Below are 26,008 nucleotides of genomic sequence, written 5' to 3'. Positions count from 1 at the left end.
ACCTACTAAGTTTCGTGGTAGAAATTGACCTATCGAACCACGTAGTAAGCAAAGGTAATTACCGAAGTCAACAAGTAAAATTTTGTGGTAGTGAAATTGTTTCGAAATAGTGTCGTGAATATGAGAAGTTAAACGAAGTGTATTAGTGGTTTGTATAAGGAAACGGGAGCATTGTGAGTGAGTGATTAGTATTCACAAAATCTAAATTTAAATCTCTTTTTTTTATTCTTTCATATGTTTGGTCAACTTTAGGTGAGTATTGGTCACCCACTTGGTAATGGCCCCGACTCCTATTAGATCTATAGTGTTTGTAATTAATAACGTTAGATTTGGTAAAATATTTGGAATTATATTGATCATAATAACCTCTAAATTGAATCGAAATTAATGGACTTTGAATGAATTGGTCAAAGAAAGTTAAATTACTTCGAACGACATTAAACCGTGATTGTGGAGCAATTTCACCAGGAATCGGTTTTCTCATTGTTATATTTATATGTTATTCTTTGAAGTTATTTGTTATAATAAATTGTATGTCTCAGTTGAAACTGATTCCTTCTATTTTAAACTGTTTAAATAACCTTTCTCCAAGTCTGTTTTCCGTAACCACTCAGAAAATGCAGTGTACTTGTCGATTCTTTGACATGATTGCTGCAAATGTAGGGTGAGTGTGAGGGAGGGTGAGTGTGGGGGGCGTCAATGGAGGATGATGTGTGAGGGAGGGCAAGTGTGAGGACGTCAATGGTGGGAGAGTGTGAGGGAGGGTGAGCGGAGGACGTCAACGGAGAGTGAGTGTGATGGAGGGTGGGGGTGAAGGGCGTCAATTGAGGGTGAGGGTGAGGGAGGGTTAGGAAAAATGAGCATCTCTGGCCCATTGAGACATTTTTATAACGATGAGAAGATCTATAACATTTCACCATTTCATTCATTTTCACCGAAATTCAGATTTTCACTATATGTGGCTGCTTTTAGAAAATTGGCTTTGTACTGGCAAACTTGTCAGTGATTGATGGCTATATCCATTAAGACCTTTTCTCACAATCACAATATCTAAAACATATCACGGTCTCAAGAAATCAACCTTAATCCAAAATACCGTTACCTTCTGCTGGTTTCATAAAAGTAGCAACGTAGTGGCCAAACGGTCGGTGATTGATGATTGTGCCCACTGAGACATTTTTCTCATGACCACAATATTTATAACATATCATGGTTTCACCCATTTTCAACGAAAACCAGAACATCTGTACTTTCGGATTTCCACATAGTGGCCGTGTAGTGGCCAACGGTCAGAGGCTGATGGTTGTGCCCATTAAGACTTTTACTCATTATCACAATATCTAAAACATATGGCTTCGAGAAATTCCACCGAAATCAAATATCCATAAGGATTGTGCGGAGTCCTTTTCAACAAAGTTGGGGTTAGTGCCTGGGATAGTTGTTATCATTTCACTTTGACGGTCGAACCTGGTGGAAGGGGAGGAGTGAGATACATAAAAATAAATAAAACTTAAACTATTGTGATCCACGAGAAAGATCTCTGTGTAATATGCCACGTAGATGATGTTCGGGCCTGGCAAAGTTTTCATCATTTCACACATATGGGGAGAGGAATAGGAGATACCTATATACAAATTAGAATGACTACCTTTGTGACTTAATAACCCTTGAACCACTGGGTCGATTTTGATCAAATTTTCAACATACATGAGGTTCGAGTCTGAAAGTGCTATTATTATTACACTTTGATGGTGCAACTTAGGGGAGAGCAGAAGGAGACATTTAAAAATAATAGAAAATTACAGATAAAAGTGTCGAATCCAGTTTTCGGGGTCGCTGTGATGAACATTGACATTTCCAATTCGTTTTAAATTAAAATACAGCCCAACAACTTGGAGAAGGGAAGTGGAAATATATATAGGGTGGCCCCTTTTAATTTTTCACGGAAGTATATCGAAAACGATTGAACATAAATGATCTAAACAAAAACTCAAATGGGAAATACCGTGAGACAAATTGAATAGTGATGTCGCGGTGCCCCCCTGAGCCGATCTTCAAGGGGTCCCGGGGCCCAACTTTGAAGTATTAAATTGAAGTATGGGGCGAGCTACACGTCGTTCCGTTGATTTTTAGAAACTACAAAGCCATGTGACAAAAGATTTTTTGTATCGATCGCCGTATTCAAAATGGCCGAAAAATATGTTACCTGTATCAGACAAACGTCCAGTAGCAGTAATATGAAAACGGTTGAACATAAATGAACCAAACAAAAACTCAAATAGGAGAGAAATGGGGTAAATAAAATGGGAAATATAAAATGGGCCACCCTATATAAAGTAGAACATAAAAAAATAAAGCAATGGAACCAACTAAGATCATTTTGTTGTGTTGAAGCCGATATTAATGCTACAAGTACAGCATTTTGTTCCTTCCATCTATTAAACATTTCTATACAAACTTTGTCGGATACACTGATAATATGGCGATAGTTTTGCACATCAATCGATATATTTCTTGATTCCAATACGCAACATTGAAAGGAAACTGTTAACTTCATAACCTTTTTGAACAAAAGATGGCAGAACATGTTGATGTAATATTAGAAGCAAGGCGTTTTGTTGACACTTAGTCATGTTTTGAAGTGGCAAGCATTTCCTGTTGATAGTTGCGACGCATCTCTCCTGGTGTTTGGCGGAAACAGAAAGTATAAATGGTTCAGAGTGCAATGCAGTACACTATTGTCTTAGTTGTTAACTAGTGATTTACTGTGATTTAAGCCCTAGATCGTAAGTATATTTGTATTCAATATATAGTAGATGTGCCAGCAGCATTTATACATTTCATACTTTCGTTCAATGATTTTTGTTTTAGCTATAAGTTGTCCTTAATCAAAAGGGAATGACGAAACTTTTAAATATAACTGCTAACAATGTATTCTTTGTTTCAGAAATATATTTTCTCCATTTAATTCACTAACGATTCATGAAGGAACAAAGCAATACGCCTTTAAAATTGTTAATCTAAAGAACATAAGACTTAATTATAAAATATTCGTATAAATGTGTGCATTTCAGATAGTGCAAATTTCATGGCAGTGTGCAATTGATATGTCAAGAAATACACTGAGAAAAATCCGTTCTCCGGACAGCGGTATATTGTACAAATATACGGTATCCTCTTGCTTACTATAGAAATCAATACGGAGCATACGTTATCCGTATGATACATAGGCACTGCCGTTTGATGTTACATCATGCCGTTGCAGGATGTATGACATCTAACAGTTTTCCGTATATCACATGTATATACTTATGTTACCTTCGTCAGCTATATGCTATATACGTCCATTTGTATGTGAGATCCTGACCGCCTACATTGTTTCATACAGAAAGTACGTATAGATGGAACACTTATACAGAAAGTATTATAAAACATGCGTTTTCAGTTATACGTCTGGTGTACGTTAAGTCCAAAAACTACAGGAATTACGCATGTAACCTATCTTTTTAAGTATGCCACCTACAATTTTTTTTCTCAGTGTATGTAACCACTTATGGAATGGCTGTTTCAGGATTGCCATTCAATATATATAAACATAACATAAAATGTTGGCCATGTTTATGTCGTGTCAGTCGCCATTTTTAAATAGTTGTAAGCCTCTACGGAAAGGAAAATATCTGACACTAGGACTATGCATGGGTAACGGCACAAATGTCTTCAACTTTGGGGGAACGGGTAAGACCGTTCGCATAATATATATATATATATATATATATATATATATATATATATATATATATATATATTCAAGCGATGTCCAAAATATTTACGAAGTTGAAAAACAATGTTGTGGAGGATAAGGGGAGCAGAGTTTCTTCAATATTGGGAGACGGGCAGATTTGAAGCTTATTCCGGAGGGACAGCAATTTCATCCCACATTCCTTTGTGACGATCAGACAGAAATCATTAAATTTCTCCCCCAGACAACATTTCAAATTGGATTATTGAGGGACAACCCCCACACTTCCAAGATTGCAGGGGCCATGTCCCCCTCATCCCCCGGAATTTGCGCCAGTGTGCATGGGATGTAAGAAAATTAGTGTTGATTTACGAATGTTTCTGGTGAATTCATATTGCGTCTTATATGGCTGAATTTGACCCTAGATTACTATTTTAAAATATAAAACAGAAACAAAAAGCTTCATCATTTCTTACGATAAAGCAGACGGGTACACAGGGTGTTTTCTTTATTTTTTAGCCGAAAAACAAAATGTAATAGTATTTATAAAAAAAATGTCCTTGGGGTGGGGGCACGGTACCCAGGATACCGTCCAAGGAAGATGCGAAGTAATTTAGCGTCTGTCGGTTTTCTCGGTATACTTTGTTTTCTAACAGCTTTTCACTCCGCCAATCATTGAAAAGTACTCCTTACACATCTCCAACTTTTGTTTCCAAAAATAAAGAAAATAATATTTTTTCTCAAATTTTATCTGAATCTAAGGCTGAATGTTTCGGGTCAGAAAGAAGTCACAATTGCAAATACACCCAAACTTAAGTTAAATAAAATAGGTAGCTGTACAAAAAAATGCATTTTCTAAATAAAAGAGATACCGGTAACAAGATTACTATTACTTAATACACGTGAAAAATGTATATAAATTACCATTATGTTGTGCATTCGTAACGTTATGCCTTATAGGTTAAAGGAAACGAATGATTTATCAAAGAGAATGTATATGATATCAGTGGTGGAATGGGAATGTGAAAGGAAACCATGCAATTCTAAGAAATCTCCCTGATTTCACAGACTCACATATTGTGCTCTGGAATGGAACCAAGGATCACAAGTAGCAGTCATCATGCTTCCTGAAAATAATTGTGTAAATTATCATTATTAATTTACTATTGTCATTACGGGTTGGAGGTACGGATTTCATTTCCAAACAGGTGCATATTTGGGGACGAAGCACTGAGGTACACATGCCACACAAATGTAAGTTAAAGACAAGCTATTCTTAAATTTTAAGCAGATAAATGTGGCTGATGCTTCCAGTGTAAGTTGCCCATACAAGATGCATTAAAAAAATCGAGTTAAGTAAGTTTAAATTTGAGTAGCCTTTAGCCATAACCTCACTGGAGATATTCAGCCTTGTGCTGAAGTAAAAACCGAAAATTTGGTATTTTCCCTACAACTACTAGAAAAGCCGAATGAGCATCAATACTTTTTAGTATAAGTATTACTGCACAATTTATATTTCAATTAAAATCAAAATCAGACCTGATTCTTACCCCTGGACTTCCATAGGTCTATACTGTGATATCAATTGTTGAAATTACATGATATTCACAAAGTGGGAGCCTTTTCCATCCATAAATTTAACTCATAAAGGTGTGTCTAATTATCATCTTACCATTTGTGTATTAATTAACTAAGCTTTGATAATGCCCCATAGTTGCGTCACACATTTTTTTCTTACTTTCGGAACTAAAAGTAAATTAAAGTACAGAGTAGCAGTTTCCGTTTTACGTCAATAGTTGTGATGACGATCAGATATTATCTTTTAATATTCCTTACCAAAAAAAAAAAAAAAAAAAAAACTAAAGGAATACGTTTCAGGTTTACGTCTCACCCTTACCTCCTTGATTGCTAAACGAAATGGATAATTTATACGAGTGAATAATTGCTGAAACAATTGGTTAAATTAATATTTGAGAGGGAAATAGAGAATAAAACAGACCAAAAAACTGCTAACTCTTCTGGAGTTGAACTAATGACCCTATCACCTACAGGGTGAGCGCTGTACCCCTGAGTAGCTGCGTTATACATATAGTGCATGGATTGAAAACTCATTTCAATGAAAAGTTCTGTAGGGATCACGCTGGCTCAGTGCTAGAGTGCTCAATGTGATCTCTGGTTCGATTCTAGCTCGTGCAAAGTCGGTTTTGTGTTGGATAAGTAGTAAGCAGCCTGTGCATATACTTTTTCGATGATCCTCATTTCTTCCCACATTTCTATTCCACCGTTTATTCCTCCGTCCCATCAAGTATGCGAGGGACATTAAAAAATTCCTTCCTTCATTTGTTGAACTAGTTTAATTCGATCATGTCATATCATTAATTTTACATGTTGAAGCAAATCATGTTCATTAATTATTAAAAATAAAAGCGCTTAAAGCGCCCATGTATAATTCTGTACTTAGACATAAAATAATGTATGCCATTAACATACGAGTAGCTATGAGCTAACAAATCTTGTGCGCAGATATCTATTCCCCAAATGCAAACACGTACGAAAACACTTTTGCGACTTTGTGCTCGAGGAAGAATTATGGGGGCGGGGGGTCGAAAAGTACCCACATTTATGTTTGCCTTTAAGTGTGCCTCTAATTGTCTTCAATGTATGCAACCAACCATACAAATTCACTATGCACGCTTACATAAAGGAAGAGTATACATACCCGAGCAGTGAAATGGTTTTTGGGCCATTCCTTTGGGACATTCATCTTCCTATGTTTTTATGAAGCTTCTGAATTCCTCAGGCAACGACAGATGCTTACAGCTCCTATCATAAATTGTTTGTATAGAAGAGGGCTTCCCATGCTTTTCTTTATTGTCATGTATATCTAGGTAAATGTAAATAAGTTCATTAAAAAATAAATAAATTCTCTGAGACAATTACGTTGTACTCTTTAATATAATTCATTTTATTTTTTATTTATTTGTACTTTTTAGTACTATTTAGTCTTGGAGGAAATCGTGTTTTTAAAATGTTATTTTGAAGAAACAAACTAGAACAGATTGATCAATATCATACTCTTCTTCCTTCTACCGTTCAATATGTTTTTCCAGGCTTTGCCGCTACGAATGTTTCCACTCTTAACTCAAATAATCTATCCAACGAACTCTTGAATTCCATGTCGCAATTGAAGGATTTACGGCGTAAAGCGTTCGAAAGCGATTGGAAAGTAATAAAATCTGACGATGTTAATTGGCAGAGTATGAAGGAGAGATAACACTTTCCATTCGATTTCTTTCATATGGGTCTATGTATATTGTCGATGTGAGTCCTGGCGTTGTCGTGTTGCAGAAATATGATATTTTTGTTTATTCGGTCTCTGCTTTTAATTTATTTTAAGTAGACGAGGTTATTGAACGCAGAGCTCTACAAGGACTGTTTGGTTGTGCTCAAGCAGTTCGTAATGAATTACGTCTCACTAGTCTCGCCATATATTCAACCTGGTCTTTCGAGGATTAAGCTCCTGTTTTGCTCCGGGCTTTCAGTAACGTATCATTCAATATCACTTGCTATATTCTAAGTACCCGAGAACTGTAATTTAGTAAAGAAGAATAAACAAATATGATCTAAAACGTATTCTAATATGAATAAGGAATGTTTCTGATATGATTTCAATAAGGTTGATCTAGGCTACGTTAATCTATTAATAGAATCTTGGTTAATATGTGCATCACTACTGCATCTCATCTCTATATGGAGAACTTTGAGCAAAGGGAATTTATTATTGACCTATAAGAACAAACTAATGTAAGTGTTAGTTTGCGGTAGAGTGCATTTGAACTGGAGACCTTGGGATCCGTAGACCATAGCCTATAATACATCGATTATTCTTACACTCCCAGCGAAGTCTTCTAAATTGATAGTTGCCTTCATGAAATGAAGGCCGCAGAGAAAGAAATAACAAAAAAAAAAGTGTTTGAATAAAAAAAAAACAGAAACAAACATAGACATGTTTCGCTTTCCGAATGAAGATTTTAAAAAAAATGAAATTAAATCTTTGAGTTTTACGTCCCACGGTTATGCCGGTTATGCTAAAGGAGACGGTGAAGATGAAAAGTGAATGAAATGGTGGAGTGAAGAAAGTGGGAGGAAACGGGAGCACCCCGAGAAAACCCACGCGCGCGTTGTCTGTCCACCACAAAGTTCATTGGCGGGGGCTGGGATCGAACCCGGGACCCCAAGCACCAGAGGTGAACGCTTTACCACTGAGCCACCGCGGCCCGAATTAAGGTTAAAGTAGCTAAGTCTCGGTTAGGACAACCTTTTCAAAACTAATAGCCGAGCAGTAGTCAGTTAAATCATACTTTGCTCTTGTAGCCTATATATGTGATGGCAGTGACTGAGAAAACTGGCAAATCGTAATAATAATAATAATAATAATAATAATAATAATAATAATAATAATAATAATAATAATAATAATAATAATAATAATAATAATAATAATAATAATAATAATAAGCATCTTACCTTAGCGAAGAAAAATGAGGCGTTAAGCTTTTAGTTTGTTTTAATTGGCGGTCAAAAGGTATTTTGTCATCTACTCCGTTAAATTAGCAAAGAAACTTTTGCGAAGTAGTGCTATGCTATATATATACTGGGTGACAAAAAATTCCACCGACAAACTTCGGGAGCTAAATCCTCTCATACGAAGAAACAAAAACGCTCAGTAAACATGGGTCCGGAAACGCGTTGTGTTTGAGATATAAGGTGCCAAAACCGTGCGAAATGAATCTTCAAAGGCGTATATTTAAAAAAAACTATTCAACGTAGACGGTGCGGTTTGAAAACTCACCAGCGAAGTCATTCCCGCTCTTGTTAAGCATGCATGTTTCATAATCTTGCAATGCCTACAGAAGGGATTCTCCAAAGGAGCATAGGGATACCCGGATAATCAGCCGAGTGAAGATGGCTCGAAAGGGGCATGAATGGACGACTTCCTCATCTGTTAACAGTACTTCCTTGTACCAACACGATAACTCAAACAGATGCAAAATGGTGGACACTTGTATACCTGCTGTGTGTGGTTGCATAACCGCCACATACGGAGGGTGCGCAATAATGAAATTCGGAATATGAAGTACTGTAAATATGCAGTCAAAGGTTCGGAGTGAGGCACGTGCTGTGTTGCTACAGCATAACACACGAAGCAGAGTGATTGAGAGCTGTTGAAACTAGATGCAAACCCGCTATCAAAATGTACATAAATTATCGTGGACAAAGGTATGTTAACATATGCTGCATTGTGGAGTATAGTATTAACATACGTAAGAAGCAGTTGAGAAATGACTTCCTGGGAACAGCGATAATGTGATTCGCATATTAGTGGCATAGTTGGTGGCGTGCAATGCTGTAAAGCATAACCTCCAGGCACACAAATAAAATACACAAAACACAAAGACAGAAGAAAACGAGTCAATACAGGAAATGGTGTTTGTAATTCACTTGTACCTTACAACGTCACGAAATCTACTAAAAATGTGAACCATTGACTTCAATGCACAAGAGATAGCGTCAAAGCAGTTCGCCTCGCACACGAGGAAATACGTCGTGGTTAACACGAATTCTTGCGGAAGCCTCGACAATGCGGCCCACAAAGTCCAATTCATTCCCTACTGGTGTCTGGTAGACAAACTCCTTCATGTGTCCCCATAGGTAAAAGTCCATATGTGCCATATCCGGTGATCTAGGAGGCCATGCTACAGGAACACCATGCCCCATCCATCGATTCCGAAACATATCACAAAGTACATTTTGAACACGCCGCGGCCAGTGGGGTGGAACTCCCTCATGCTGAAACCACATGTGTCGCCGGACTGCAAGGGGGACATTTTCAAGCAGTTCCGGGAGTACCTCTGAAAGCAACACGTTGTAAGTATGCATGCTCAGTCCTGGAGGTAATACATAAGGTCCTACTAAGACATTATCCACTATACCGGCCCACACATTAACTGTGAATAGTTCTTGATGACCTCGGCGAAACATTGCATGCGGATTGTTTACTGCCCACACATGCCTATTATGAGCATTGTAACATCCTTCACGAGTAAAACTACTCTCATCCGTGAACAAAACATGCCGCGCGAACTGCGGATTCTCCACACACTGCCGCATTTACCATCGGACAAATCGCACACGTTGGGATAGTCTGTAGGACGGAAAACTTGTACTCTTTGAGGATGATATGCATAGAGATGTTCTTCATGCAGGACATTCCACACTTGCTGGTGTTGAACATGCAACACATGTCCAACGGCCCGCGTGCTTCTTGAGGGATTTTGCTCAAATTGGTGAAACACATTCTCTTCGAATGCTGATGTTCTCACTGTTCGTGGTCTTCCAGCATCAGGCCGGTGAATATGTAAGGAACCTGATTCTCGCAGCTGCCGATCAATTGACGTAAATGTAGTGTGATGGGGGCACCGTCATTCTGGAAAACGTTCTCTATACAGTCTTTGTGCCTCTCTTGCATTTCCCAAAGCTGCACCATATGCCAAATGCATATCACTTAATTCTGCCCAAGTAAACTCCATTTCCCAGTGTTTTATAAAGCACATACAGTAAGCACTGCCCACAAGCACAGTCGCTTCCAGAATACACGTCAGTCATCGGTAGACTACCTTATTTAGGTGCTCGTTTGTCATATCGCTTAGAGTCGAATCCCACTAACAGCATGACTCTGTTAGTCAATGTTTATTTTCTCTCTTCTGTCGTATTTTTTTCCCTATAAACAGTTTTGGACGTAAGAAAAAGCTATGTACTGTCATTTCAAGGAAAATATCTTTTTGTTGAATATTCTGGATTCAGTTAAAATTATCGTGTGAAACTGAAATACATCTTACATGTTTTAATATTTAAAGAAGACCAGAAACCAATTTCCTTACACACAGTAAAATGGCAATCAATGTTGTTTTTGTTTTTGAAGATCGACAATACCCTCCAGAGTTCGACTGCGTGTGCATTTTAATGCAGCATAAATCTGTTTACATTATGAGAGTTAATTACATCCGACGACTAAAGTTCAGACACAAATGCAGGCGATCTTGCGGCCAGAGCGTTTATAGAGGTACTATCTTGGCATTCGACTTGTGAAACTGAAGAAAGCCACTGAGAATGGTTGAACAAAGAGTGGCGAATCTAGGCTGGGGTCGGGGGGGGGCTTGGTTCCCCAATTTTGCTGTGTTACTAGAAAATCACTAATGTCATAAATACCAAAACGCAGTCCAAATTACGTATTTTACATAGCAAAATACTGACACCCCTCCCCCTCCAGTTTTTACTTTCAAGATCGTCTACTGAACACAAGGATCGTACCCATTTCTCTCTACACCTAATATACTCTGGTGTGCTAAATTGGAATAGGCGTATAGATGTGAGGCTCCCGCAGTTGCATTGTAAGCAAAAATAAACATGAGAAGAGTATGACGTTATGATTATTATTTTGTAATAACGTACCCGCCTTATAGATCTAACAAAATGGACACGAAGACAATCTTGATGTAACTTTAAATGGGGGAATAAAGACAAGGTATAAAATATGAAGGTGGTTAATTGTTCTGTTTATACATTTTGGAATCCGTTAACACGAGCGGCTTGGGTACCCGAAGAGAAAACGAAACCGTAGCAGGACTTACATTTAACTTAACGAGCTAAACCAATTCATTTAGATATCACATTCGCGCACTACAGTATCATTCAATTGTACGTTTATAACAATTGTTTATTGTTTCATTGTTTATTTGTTAAGATGTTCAACGGCGCTATATGGAGACGGGATCTAAAGTTTCAAATGCGATCCGATTCATCTCTTGGTTGTTGAGTCCAAAGCTTGGACTCTTAGTGGGGATTGACCCCGCGACACGGCGAGTCAACATGCAACCTTGCTTTCTGTTATTTCCTTGCTTATCCACTTAACGGTGCAACAACTGAAAGGAGCAAGTACCATTGAAATCAGGTAGACGGTTGCAGACTTATTAAGATAATGCAAATGATTTCAAATCACAAATCTCTTATACATGTAATCAGATCATACATGTAATGTACTTAATATTGGGTCTCGTTCATTAGTGACATTCACTCAGTTCACTAGACATAACGATATTTGTAGCCATTGCTAAACATTACTCATATCTGGAAATGTGCTGACTGTATTCGCTATCGTGCTATTTGGGGTTTTCCTTTGCATTAAGTGTTTTCACAATTTCAATCACTCTGCTTCGTGTGTTATGCTGTAGCAACACCGCACGTGCCTCACTACGAACTTTGGACTTAGTGTTGTAAAAAAACGGTTTTTTCTGTGAAGTTTTTTTTTCAATAAAATACATCGTTCTTTTTCATGTATTTTCTCAAATGTCTGTTTTTTTCTGGCAACTATTATTTATTGATTTATATTGCAGATTATTGAAATAATCATCAGAACTTGAGTCGAAGCCCTCGTAACTTACAAATCGTTTGTTTCTTTGTACCTATACGAGTAAAATTGTGTGATTATTCCTTTCGGCCCCAGGTTATTTTTGGCGTTTTCCTACATTTCCAGTTAGTGACTCAAAAACTATTTATTCGATTGATATGGATAAGGACTTGTTTTTTAGAAAATCGATGTGGCTATTTTTTGGTGTAAGTTCTATTGCAGTGTTAGCAACGGATGGGAAATTATTGAGGGAAATGCAGGGGTAAAAATTTACAAAAAAAAAAAAAAAAAAAAAAAAACTAACCGAATTTCAAATTTTTTTGTATCTAGCATCACTGCTGCTATATGAGTTCAAGTCACCTAAACAAATCTTTGGTGTGTTGACAAGGTACAGTGAAATCCTGAAGTCGCCGGCTTCCATTCAAAGAGAGGAAAGAAAAAATTCTGTCATACACATGAAATTTTGACACTTTTTACGCCTCAGAAGCAAAAATCAACAGATGTGCCGGGGCTACAGCTTCTCTAATTATTCTATTGAAACTTTTTATGGTTCGTTCTGTAGGGCAAAGAGGAAGCTTTCAGGTAATGGTACGTTTGTTTCAATGTAGCCAGTAAGAGGGTAATAATAGAGGGGAAAAGGGAAATTTTCCGATTTTTTCACCTAATAGCTGGAATTAATTGTTTTGGCTGGAAACGCTGCCATCAGACAGACGGGAACTATCTGAAAATAAACCGTAGTACTCCAAAAATATAACTTACAAGTATCATGGCGATATATAACAAAGTAAGCATGAAATTTTAAAAAAATCTCATTCTACCTCAGAAATTCGCCATTTTCTTACCATTTCCAGAACATGGTTTATTATAAACCTCAACTGTACTTCCCCTAATTATTCTAGCTAAACTTTTTATAGTGCGCTGTGCAGGCTAATAATGAGGCTGTTAGACGCTGGTACGTTCGTTCTAATGTAGCCAACAAGAAGGAAATAATAGAAATAAAAATGGATTTTTTTCCAAAATTTGCCCCTAAAATCTGGAATTAAAATTTTATGTAGCTCGCAACACTACTCTCAGACACACACAAAATATCTTAAAATAATCTTTGGTATCCCTCTAATATATCCTACAAGTATTGTGACAATATCTAATAAAGTAAGCATGTCAATAAGAAATATCTCATTCTACCTTTAAAAAAATCACAGCTATATTTCAAATTAGAGAACAAGGTCTACAGTAAACCTCAACTCTACTTCCCCTAATTATCCTATTGAAACTTTCTATAGTGCGTTGTGTAGAGCAAAGATGAGACTTCCAGATACTGGTACGTTTGTTCCGATATAGTCAACAAGAGAGAAATAATAGAGGCAAAACTTATATTTTTTTCCAAAATTTCCCCCTAAAATCTGTAATTAAAATTTTCTGTAGCTGGCAACACTGCTACCAGACAGACGAAAACTATATTAAATTAAACGTTGGTACGCCACTAATATATCCTACAAGTATTATGGCGATATTTAAGGAACAAAGCTTCTAATCACCAAACATATATTACGGAAAACAGAAAAGTAAGGAAAAACTGGAAAAATCAAGAGTTAGAACCTAAATACGAATTTTATGTGCGCCCCATAATTACCCCATTGTAACGATCTGTACCTGCGTTTGTTAAGCAAGGACAAATGTTCGATTGACGTAAGTTGACTTGCACTCGGACGTATAGGTACAGATTTATAAAGAAAAATTTCTAATTGTTTGCCCAAATATAGGAGAATTTTAATTTCCCTAATTGGCAACACTGCGCGCAGGCCCGTCCAATTGATGTCAACAGTTAGTTATCCATCCGAGGTATATACCTGGCAAGTCTTAAGGATGTCTTTCTACAACGAAGGAAGCTACAGGGAAAAAAGAAGTAAAGGAAATTCGAAATTAGAAAATTCTCGAATTTTTGACTGGGGTGAAATTTGAGAAGGAAAAGAAATTAATATGATGATAAACTATAGTTCAATCATATTTTGCAAGAATAATATCCCGATATCTTAATTAGTGTCCACACAGAAGCGGATTAAACAACTGACACTACCGTGTGTGCCACTTTGGCCACCTGGGCCACCGAGTATACATTTGATTACATTTTTTGACTACTAACTCATGTTGTTGTTCGAGTTATAGTCTCGACTTATAATAATATCATTGTAAACAATCACTTTATAAGTGAAATTTTCTCTCCTTTTTACATCTTAGTTCAAACACTGTTGGTGAGAAATGCAGGGTGTCTCAAAATAAATTTTGGGGTTTTAAGTCTTCGTAGTACTTATTGCATTTTACGTACAATGCACCAAGCAAAAGAGCAACTCAGTCAGTCTTTGCTACAAGTGTTCAATGTGAGATTCATTCGTCACACGGCACACATCTAGTCGATAGGCGAGAAAGGCCCATGAACTTTCCGCCATATGACACAAAACGCATTCAATTTAGGGGAGTCTCGTTTCAACTGTACCATCTCCTGAGGATTTGCTGACGGCAAGATGTAAACATTATGAGTGTTCACATTAGCTCTTAGGTGAAAGGTCGATTTATCACTGAAGACGACACGATCCAGAAAATCTTCATTGTTATGCAGGAATATCTCACTTGCGAAATTGGCACGTAAACCGTAGTCTGTAGGTTTTAGACCTGTTGAAACTGCAAACGATAAAGACGTAGTTGCAAGCGTCTCCTTAATATTCCTCACACAGACGGTTGCACTGTACAGATTCAGTCTTTATTAAAACACAAAAAAGCTTTCTGCTCTCTAGTCTCTATCTTTGCAACTTGCTCTTTCCAACGGCAGACAGAAGAAACAATGCATGTACAGTAAGAGACACTTCTGGATGGTACAGCCATATGGAGATTTACGGCAAGAGTGCTCCACCAGTTGAGTCCAAAGTATTTGCCGGGAAGTATTGCAACCGAATTAGCTTTAAAAGAAGGCGGGTGGCATAATCGCCAGGCACTGAAAATTCCCGTACAATTGGGTGAATTCCCACTACCGTCTACAGCATCATTTCTCCAAAATGAGATGAATCTTAGACGTTTAGTTCTTATGCCAAACATACTATTTAATATTTGTCCTATTCGTGAAGATAAAGTGCAACAAAAAATTATAGTCCAATCCTCTTGCTATTGTAATAAATTCTCTTCAAGTCGTTTGATCTGAAATGACTTTGCAGAACCTGAATAAATAATCTGTCACTTCAGGGGGGTGTAGGAAGAGCGAATGCTCCCCTCCTACAGTATGAAAACATATACTTTTAATCAAATGCTTAGCGAGAGTGAGCTCATTGGAATAGCGCTTTTATGATTTGAAATATTGCTCTCAAGTCATCTTTTGTAATAACTGACAACATAGGAGAACGGAAGATGCAAATATGATGAAGGAGAAACACACTCACATGTGCAAATTCAGAATTGGAGACAAAATGATCGGATAGCATCCATATTTTGTCGCAAATTTTAATTTTGTAAGTAGACATGTAAAAGCTCACCCGAACCTGAGAGCATCCCATTATCAATTGTTGAATTCAAGTGGAGAACTCAGTTGAGAGCATCAGATGATTAGGGAGGGAGAAAAACATCTTAAGATATGGGGAACGAACAATGGAAAAAAATACCAACTTTCCCCGACCGGACCAGAACTCTCAACCCCATGATTATCAACCCACGTCTTAGCTCACTCATCCACGGAGACACACAGGATGACAGACAGTCATACGTCAGGAAAAAACGTACGTTACGACCAGTGATTTATTTGTAAGGGGAAACTAGCGAAATTCCCCGTCTCTAGTTTTTCTTTCCTTAGCACTAACTTAATTACTGTTGTCCCAGCCTGAGAAGAATATTTTCCACCTCTCTAGAAAATTTCCTAAAAATTTGCATACACTTTTAGCAACACAAAACATTTATTCATCGATGTTCTGCATAATTATACTTATACAAACGAATTATTTCCAATTCTATGAATTCCCGTACCAAGTAAACAGAAGTACTGAGTATGAAATTCTAGATCTCGCGAATAGTTTTGCAGAAAATACCTAAACTAATTTTTCTATTGGAAACAGGGAGAAGCACACACGCGGGGCGTAGGAAGCAGATTGCGCCCATAAGATTTATTTTGGTCAGTAAGAGACATAAATTTACATTTAAATGGCAAAATCACACCTTTAATTATACCATAATTTTACTTTTAAGAGCGCCAAATGTGTAGAAAGAAGGCATTCTTCTTGGCTTGGAAGAATAAAATTATGGCTGAAAGTGGAAGTAAAAAGACTGATTATGATCAGGAACAATGGATGCTACCAAGCAGTGGCGTAGTCAGGAGGTTTGGAACGCCTGACATTTGTAGAAGTTGTTAATATAAGGCCTAAGATTGCGGTTTTATTTAAACTTTCCCGGGGTGAACCCCCGGACACATCCCAAATGAACATTTAGCCAGCGGTCCTCCTGAAATCATATCCTGGCTACGCCCCTGCTACCAAGTGATGTATTCTCTGTCACATAAGAAAATGCATGTTTTCCGTGGGATACTATATTTTCCCCATTACAATTAGAATAAAATCGCTACACATTCCTTGCTACCATATCGCGATTTAATTAAATGTTTTAAAAGTTTTTACAGCTGAATCCCTAACCAAATCGATAACTGCATGATCTATCTCTTCGCAGTTCACCCAAGACACTATAGAAATATCGTAAAACTTAATAAAAGGGAAAAAAGTTCTTTCACAGCATGAATTTTACGATTATTGCCATATATTTATAGCGTAGATGTTTGGTGTATCTTGTTGCGTAGCTCATTGGATCCGTGCAGACTTCCCATTTCCGCGACCCGTGTTCGAATCTTCGTGTCGCTATTTTTCCTTTTTATTTTATTATTGATCAGGTATTCTACAAGTATTTATTTATTCTTTTCTTGTCAAGCGAAAAAATGAAGTAGAATTTTTAAAGGGTAAAACTTCTAGATTTGACTGTTAATAAAAACTATGAATAAGATTACAGCTCAAAATAAATTGAATATGGTCAAGGAAATGGATTTCAGCTGTTTTGTGTGTGATCAGCACATTGACTTCCATCATCCCTATTTCTGGAACTAAATATCACTAATTTTTTTTTTGTTTGTTTTTATATAAAATTCTCATCTTTTAGTCCTTAACAAAACAGAGATTATTGTTCAAATATTCACTATGGGATTACATTTCATTATATAATGAAATGAAACTATATATATATATATATATATATATATATATATATATATATATATATATTCATCCTCACGGCATTGTCAAGGCTCTGTATTTGTATTTTACATTTATTATTGCAACCGGGTGTTTTTGACTTCCGAATACGGTAGCCCGATCATCACCCTTGTTCTTCGCGCGCACAGTCATTCGAAGAACTGAAAACGTACTCTGTACACAAACAGTTTATGTTTGTGAACTCGGAAACCCTGGTACTTCTGCTTGTCAAGGTCAAAAAGTGGGAGAAAAAAGGATGTGTAGAATGTAAAGAGGGTGCAACAGTGACTGATGCTTGTAAGGGAACATATTCATTTGTAGTTCGTGCACATTCCGCCTGTAGCGCTACTGTGGCACAACGTATATTGTAACTGTATAACTCTTGTACACCGCTAGTAGGTCTATTCGCGTTAGTGACGACCGAAACTATGTTGTCAGCTCTGACTGCGATAAGGCACTGCCGTGCTGCTTTTCCTTCTCTTTTTTTCCCCCTTTTCCATTTGTGAGACGCCAAACATGTTGTTTTTGCTTGTTGCACGCTCTGAACGTGTTTCGGCGAGCGAAGTATTTAAGAAGTTGACTACATATTCTTGTTTGCGATAGTTTTAAATTGGTTAACTGTTGAAAAATATACGAAAATAAAGCTGTACATGTTAAGGTATATTAGTCGAGGACGTAGCTACTGACAGTGTTGATTACAGATTTTCTCGAGGAAGAATTTAATTACAGTAGAGGTGAAAAGGAGACGTCCATTTAGACAGCCTCCCCCCCTTATAAGACTCAATCAGAAATGGTCTCAATCGTTTGTACACAAATGTGCAGGAGAAATTTTCGTTTGTACACAATTAGGGGCGCCGTCAGAACGAAAACAAAGTGGGGGCTGTCTAAGTGGTAGCCCCTCCCACCATGTCCAGTTGAATCACAAATTGTCGCAATTGTTTGTACTTCGTTTGTACAGAAATGTGCAGGCGAAATGTATGTTCGCACGGAATTAGGGGCGCCGCCAGAACGAAAAAAATTGGGGGCTGTCTAAGTGGTAGCCCCCGACCATGTCCTATTCAATCACAAATTGTCGCAATCGTTTTTACTTCGTTTGTACAGAAATGTGCACCCGAAATTTTCGTTTGTACATAATTAAGGGCGCCGCCAGAACAGAAAAAATGGGGGCTGTCTAAGTGGTAGCCCCACACCATGTCCAATTCAATCACAAGTTGTCGCATTCGTTTGTGCATCGTTTGTACAGAAATGTGCAGGCGAAATGTTTGTTTGAACAAACTTAGGGGCGCCGCCAGAATGATAACAAAGTGGGGAGCTGTCTGAGTGGTAGCTCCCCCCACGATGTCCAATTGAATCACAAAGTATCGCAATCGTTTGTACATTGTTTGTACAGAAATGTGCAGGTCAAATTTTCGTTTGTACACTATTAAGGGCGCCGCCAGAACGAAAACAATGTGAGGGCTGTCTCAATGGTAGCCCCCCCCATTTCCAATTCAATCACAAATTGTCACAATCGTTTCTATATCGTTTGTACAGAAATGTGCAGGCTAAATTATTGTTTGTACATAACTAAGGGCGCCGCCAGAACGAAAACAAAGTGGGGGCTGTGTAAGTGATAGCCCCCCACCATGTCCAATTCAATCACAAATTGTCGCAATCGTTTCTACATCGTTTGTACAGAAATGTGCATGCAAAATTTTCGTTTGTACATAATTAGGGGCGCCGCCAGGGCGAAAACAAACTGGGGGGCTTTCTAAGTGATAGCCCAATCACCATGTTCAATTCAATCACAAATTGTCGCAATCGTTTGTACATCGTTTGTACAGAAATATGCAGGCGAAATTTTCGTTTGTACACAATTAGGGGCGACCTCAGAACGAAAACAGTGGGGGGCTGTCTAAATGGTAGCCCTCCCACCATGTGCAATTGAATCACAAATTGTCGCAATCGTTTGAATATAGTTATAAAGAAATGTGCAGGCGAGATTATCGTTTGTACACAATTAGGGTCGCCGACAGAACGAAAACAAAGTGGGGGGCTGTCTAAATTTTAGCCGTCCCACCATGTTCAATTCAACCACAAACTGTCGCACTTGTTTGTACGCCTTTGTACATAAATGTACAGCTGAAATTTTCGTTTGCACATAAATGCCCCCCCCCCCCCAAAACGATAACAAACTATGGGCTCTCTAATTGATAGGCCTCCCACCATGTCGAATTCAACCACAAACTGTCGCACTTGTTTGTTACGGTTTTGTACAGAAATTTGCTGGCGAAATTTTCGTTTGTACACAATTGCGGGCGCGCTAAAACGATAACAAAGTATAGGCTACCTAATTGGTAGCTCCTCCCTCCGTCCGATTCAAAAGAAAATTATCTCAATTGTTTGCACATCGTTTGAGCAGTAATGCGCAGGCGAAATTTTTTTTCTAAGCTATCAGATGCGTGGACAGAACGAAAAAAAGGGGGAGTTGTCTAAGTGCTAGCCCCACCATGTTCGATTGAACCACAAATTGTCGCGATCGTTTATACATAGTTTGTGCAGAAATGTGCAGGTAAAATTTTCGTTTGTATTAAATTTTAGCCGTCCCACCATGTTCAATTCAACCACAAACTGTCGCACTTGTTTGTACGCCTTTGTACATAAATGTGCAGCTGAAATTTTCGTTTGCACATAAATGCCCCCCCCCCCAAAACGATAACAAACTATGGGCTCTCTAATTGATAGGCCTCCCACCATGTCGAATTCAACCACAAACTGTCGCACTTGTTTGTTACGGTTTTGTACAGAAATTTGCTGGCGAAATTTTCGTTTGTACACAATTGCGGGCGCGCTAAAACGATAACAAAGTATAGGCTACCTAATTGGTAGCTCCTCCCTCCGTCCGATTCAAAAGAAAATTATCTCAATTGTTTGCACATCGTTTGAGCAGTAATGCGCAGGCGAAATTTTTTTTCTAAGCTATCAGATGCGTGGACAGAACGAAAAAAAAAGGGGAGTTGTCTAAGTGCTAGCCCCACCATGTTCGATTGAACCACAAATTGTCGCGATCGTTTATACATAGTTTGTGCAGAAATGTGCAGGTAAAATTTTCGTTTGTATTAAATAATATACGGATGTGAGTATTTTTAATATCTGCGATCAACATTAACCGGTTTGGATAACGGTTGATGAGTTTGAAAATGGTTCCTATTGCACTAGTTGAAAAAAAATTCTTTTTCTCTGGCACACGGAAGAAAATGCCTGATTCTAATAGAACTTTTCACGTAGAATTCGAATCTGTAATCAATTTTTCTCCATCACCCTCAGTTTTCCCGTGACAGAGGTGTTTTCGGAAAATTTCCCCTCAAATTTCTTTTCTTTTTCTTTTTTTCTTTTTTTAAAACCATTTTCATGCTTGTAGCTTGGGTACCTTAGGTATATAAACGCACAAATTATATTGTATGTTAGCCTGATTTATACTTAGTAAGCCCTCTAAGTTTCATAAGAATAGCATTATTCTATCTAGAGAAATAAACATATTTATATAAAAAATATGCTATGTGTACTGTTCATTTTACAATATTCATTAGTGCAGATAAAATCACATATAACTTCCACGAAAATTACAATATAAGCATGGTTTATATCTTGTTGGATTTAAAATAAAACATATTTTCAATGATGTATACACCGTGTCACCATTTTATATCTACTTAATAAATAATACAAAAGAAGTGAGTGGTATCTTCTTAATAAATGGACACTTACTTACCTCAACTAATGTGTTCTAGTTGTCGACTTTCTTCTGTGTTTGGTTTCTGGAACATCTCTTTTAAGTGTCCAACAGTAATCAGCTAGCATTTTTGAACTACACTGTCACTGGTACCTCTTCTCCATGGAGGAAATGTCCTGATGAAAATGTTCCCCATACTCATCACTAACAGCACCAAGCTTTTCAGGAAAGAAATGCAGGTGGGAGTCTAGAAAGTGAACTTTAAGGGACATGTTGCAACCCATTTCATTGAATGATTGCCGGAAATCACTCACAATTTCACGGTAATATGGGGCTTTCTTGTTTCCTAAAAAATTCTCTGTTAAACATTTAAATGGACACCAAGCTGCTTTCTCAACCAGAGTTAAGAGATCCTCAAATTTTTGGTCACGAATCAAACATCTTATTTGGGGGTCTACAAAAATCCCTAGCGTCACTAACCGGAGGAATTTTTTCCTTGAGGTAACAAGATCCTGCATTACTTTTGTCCATTGCCCTAACAAAGTTTTTGAAGAGCCCCAACTTTATGTGAAGAGGAGGTAGAATTATCTAATCAGGGCTCACAAGTGAGGAATAAACAGCATTCTTCTGTCCAGGAGTTAATACATGCGTTGGCCATTCCTTCTTGATGTAATGTTCCGCTTTGTTCCTGCTGTCCCATTCGCAGAGGAAACAACAATATTTCGTATAACCAAGCTGCAAACCCATTAACAAAGAAATGACTTGTAAATCACAGCAAACGGTCCACTTGTATTTCTCATACTGAATTTTTTCTAACACTATTTCGATGTTTTCATAGGTTTCCTTCATATTAGTTGCATAAGCCAAAGGCACTGAAGGAAATTTGTTGCTATTGTGCAAAAGGACAGCCTTAAAACTAGTTTTGGATGAGTCAATAAGCAATCTCCACTCTGTACTTATATGTGCATGTCCAAGCCTATCCATCACAGCACAGACATTATTACAATACACTAAATCATTTTCTTGAGAATAGTAGTTTTGAAACTCTGTATGAAGGTTTCGAAAAATACACACTTTAGTGTCACGATGGAGCAGATTCCAGCCTTAAGTTTAGAATCAAGAAGTTCTGTCTGTGTATTGGAGAGTTTTAAATCCCGTATGAGGTCATTTAGTTCACCCGGAGTTATCAGATGGGAATCCAATGTAGATGTGCTTCCTACATAAGTAGGATCATCATCTTCATTTGGAACTTCAATAGTTGCCTCAAGTACGTAATCCTCATTGTCCGTAAGATGAGGAGGAGGTACCGGTACAGGTAATTCTGCACTGTGTGGAACTGGCCTAATTGCTGATGCAAATTAGGGTACTGTACTGTGTGGTTAGATTTACTGCTTATTTCTTTTATCTGTGTCATACAAAAGTAGCAGTCTGAAGAATGATCTTTTGGTTCCCTCCAGATCATCGGTACTGCGAAGTTCATGTTTCGTCCACCATTTGCCCACCCAGTCAGACGTTTCACGTAAGTACAACAAATGTAGTGAGGAACCCAGTTCTTATCCTGGTCTCCTACACAGCAACCAAAATATAACTGGTAACACTTCCTCACAAGTGGAGTAAAACATCGACGTTGTGATTTAAATATCAGCTCCCCACATACATAACAGAAATTGTCCGGTTTATTTACACACTTCCTCGACATCTTGTATCCTGTAAGGTATCACACACATACATACACACACACACACACAGAAACACACACACACACACACACACACACAGGAATCTACACTCTATCAAATTCCCACAAAATCCCTCTAGACATTCCCTCATACAAAAATGGTGACATGGTGTACACATCATTGAAAATGTTTTATTGGAAGTCCAATGAGTTATAAACCGTGGTATATTGTAATTTTCGTGGAAATTATATGTGTTGAAGACCGACCCGACCCCACCCGTGACCCAAATTGACTGACCCGACCCGACAACCCGACCCGAACTGACCCGATTGGCCCGACCCAAAGTGACCCGAGTGAACCAACCCGAGGTGACTTAACCCGACAACCGACCCGAGTGACTTGACCTTACAATCTAACCAGTTTGAGAGAGCTAGAACTTTACAAAACTGCCACCAGAAAAAAAATGCTGACCAATTCTTATGCATAAACCATTGTTTCGGCTTTTTTTACTTGTAGTATAATTATCCTCCTCCTCCTCCTCAGTGTTCTCCCATTAATAAACAGGCCAGTTTCCGTGAACTAGGTAAGAAGCTTCCATTTTTGCGATTTCCCGCTAATATCTGCCTCGCAACCCAACATAAAGTACCACCCTCCTTATTACAATCTATCAATTCCAACCTTCTTACACACTCTCGCTCTCCTGATATCACCCCCTTTACTACATCCCTCAGAATGCAATCCCTTAGCAAGATCAAAACTTGTGATCCGTCCATTTTTCGCTTCCTTATATCGTCTATTATTGCTCTCGTCTCTTGCATTTTTTCAGCATTTCCTAATTCGTTTTCCTCTCTACCCTGCTAACCTTCTTTATTTTACTCCACATCCAAATTTCCAAGGTTAAAATTTAGGCAATCAAGTTCGAAAGTCAAAATAAAATTTGACTGAGTTCTGAAGACAAGTTCTGAAGGCTAAAAGAATAAAAGTTCTGAAGACAACATTATTTTCTAGTAAGGAATGTATATAGAACTTCCTTTAATATTTTTTGCTGTGTAACAAACAACAATTTCATCACGTTAACATTCCGATTTTTCTATTTAAAAACAACGTTGCTGTCTGATAGAATCATAAGGAACTAATTGCACTGAAATATCATTCTGTAGGGAATTACCTTTTATTTTTTCTTGATTAATTTATCTAGAAGATATTTGCAACGTTATATAAAATTAGCAATTATTGCGGAGAAAGTCAAATCACTACCCCAGCAATAATAATAATAATAATAATAATAATAATAATAATAATAATAATAATAATAATAATAATAATAATAATAATAATAATAATAATAATAATAATATTTGAAGGTGACCAAGAAAGTTCTGTCTCTTTGTGGAGGTCTGTGCTCAATTTGCCTTCACACCGTGAGTTGAATGCGAATGGATATAAGGTGAAGGTCAGTTGTTGGACGAGACGAGACGAGACAGAATTTTCATGAAAGGGTACGAGATGAGACAGAGCTCTTTCAATAGAAACATATGCACTTTTCCAGACGAGACTACCTTCACGACACATTTTCGAAACGAGAATGCCCCAAACCAGGTCTCGTGAGCAACACTAGTAAGTATATCCAACATACTACTTGGTTGTGGCTGTTCAGATACACCGTGAACGTGCGTAAGGACTGAGTGAGCATGGGGCCTTCACAGAGCGTCATAAGGGCTTGTTTGCTGTACGAGTTCAAATTGCTGCTCCGCGGGGCGGAAGATATGACAGACCTTTGGTGAGGGTGTCGTGACTACGCGGAGAGTGCAGTGGTATGACGGTTTAAGGACGGTGACGAAACACTCGAAGACGCACCACGTGCCGGAAGACAAACAGATGTTCAAAATAAAGATCTTCAGGCAGCAATTGAGGCGAAGACAGACATGTGAGGAACTGGTACTACATTTCAGTGTAAGTGGAGAAACCATTCGGCACCACCACCATCAACTTGGGAAGCACTGCAAGTTGGGTTTATAGGTCCTACATGATTTGACTTGGAGCCAGAAAGCATCGCGAGCAGACACCTGTGTTTCTTTGGTGTCTCGTCTGAGGAAGGAGCAATTTCTGGACAGGGTGTTGACATGTGATGGGAAGTGGGTCCTGTACGAAGCTCCACGGCGCCGTCATTGTTGGTTAGCATCCCATGAACCGGTTCAAAAACAGCCCAAGCCAGCACTACGCCAGAATAAGGTTCTCCTGTGCATTTTGTGGACTGCTCGAGGCATCGTAAATCGGGAACTACTACCAGCTGGTCAGATCATCAATGCAACTGTGTACTGTCACTGTGTACTGTCTGGATCCAGCAGTTCTGAATCGCAAAGGGGTCCTCTTGTTACAAGGCAACGCTAAGCCCCACGTGGCTAAAATGACCCAGTACATCATTCTACGCCTTGCATGGAAAACACTATTGGATCCGCCATACTCCACGGACATTGTACCGTCCGATTATCACCTGTTCCATTCCTTGGGCAATCACATTAGAGAACGCCAATTCAAATCGCTAGTAGAGGTTCAATATGCACTTGATACCTTCTTCACTTCACTTCCCACCAAGTTCGACTGCGATGGAATCCATGGCCTTCCAGAACGTTTTCAGAAGGTCGTCGAGGCTGATGGAGACGATTTTTGATATTCCAGGTACGTCTTAGGTTACATACCAATGTTCGAAGGTGTTGGTGAAAAGGCGGCGGAACTTTCTTGGGCACTCTTAAAGTTATAATAATAATAATAATAATAATAATAATAATAATAATAATAATAATAATAATAATAATAATAATAATAATAATAATAATAATAATAATAATAATAATAATAATAATAATAATAATAATGTGTCCTGCCCAAAGGCAGATGTTTGACCCGAAGGTCCATGGGTATTGATTCCAGCTCGTACCAAGTAAGTTTTCTATTGAACAAACCCCATGTGCATGGGTTTTCTCGGTGTTCTCCCATTTCCTCCCACTTTCTTCATTCAACCACTTCAATTATTTCTCATCATCACTGTCTCTCTTAGCGTTGGTGCATAACGTGGGACGTTAACTAAATATTTCCTTTCAATTTCACTTAATGTGACATTTAACTTTACATAGAAACGCA

At 38.0% G+C, this 26,008-nt stretch overlaps 1 long non-coding RNA gene across 1 annotated transcript in view; it reads left to right on the top strand.

The window, feature by feature from the left end:
- Positions 1-2,673: 2,673 nt before the first annotated feature.
- LOC145674501 (uncharacterized) overlaps positions 2,674-26,008 on the top strand; it is a 135,613-nt gene continuing 112,278 nt past the window's right edge. Inside the window, exon 1 of the long non-coding RNA XR_014128956.1 lies at positions 2,674-2,786. This is a non-coding gene — a long non-coding RNA (uncharacterized LOC145674501). The remainder of the gene's footprint in view (positions 2,787-26,008) is intronic.

Source organism: Thermobia domestica, chromosome 17 (assembly GCF_964235325.1).
Source record: "Thermobia domestica chromosome 17, izTheDome1.hap1.1, whole genome shotgun sequence".
Classification (NCBI taxonomy): Eukaryota; Metazoa; Arthropoda; class Insecta; order Zygentoma; family Lepismatidae; genus Thermobia; species Thermobia domestica.
This window is presented reverse-complemented; position numbering and strand designations above follow the sequence as displayed.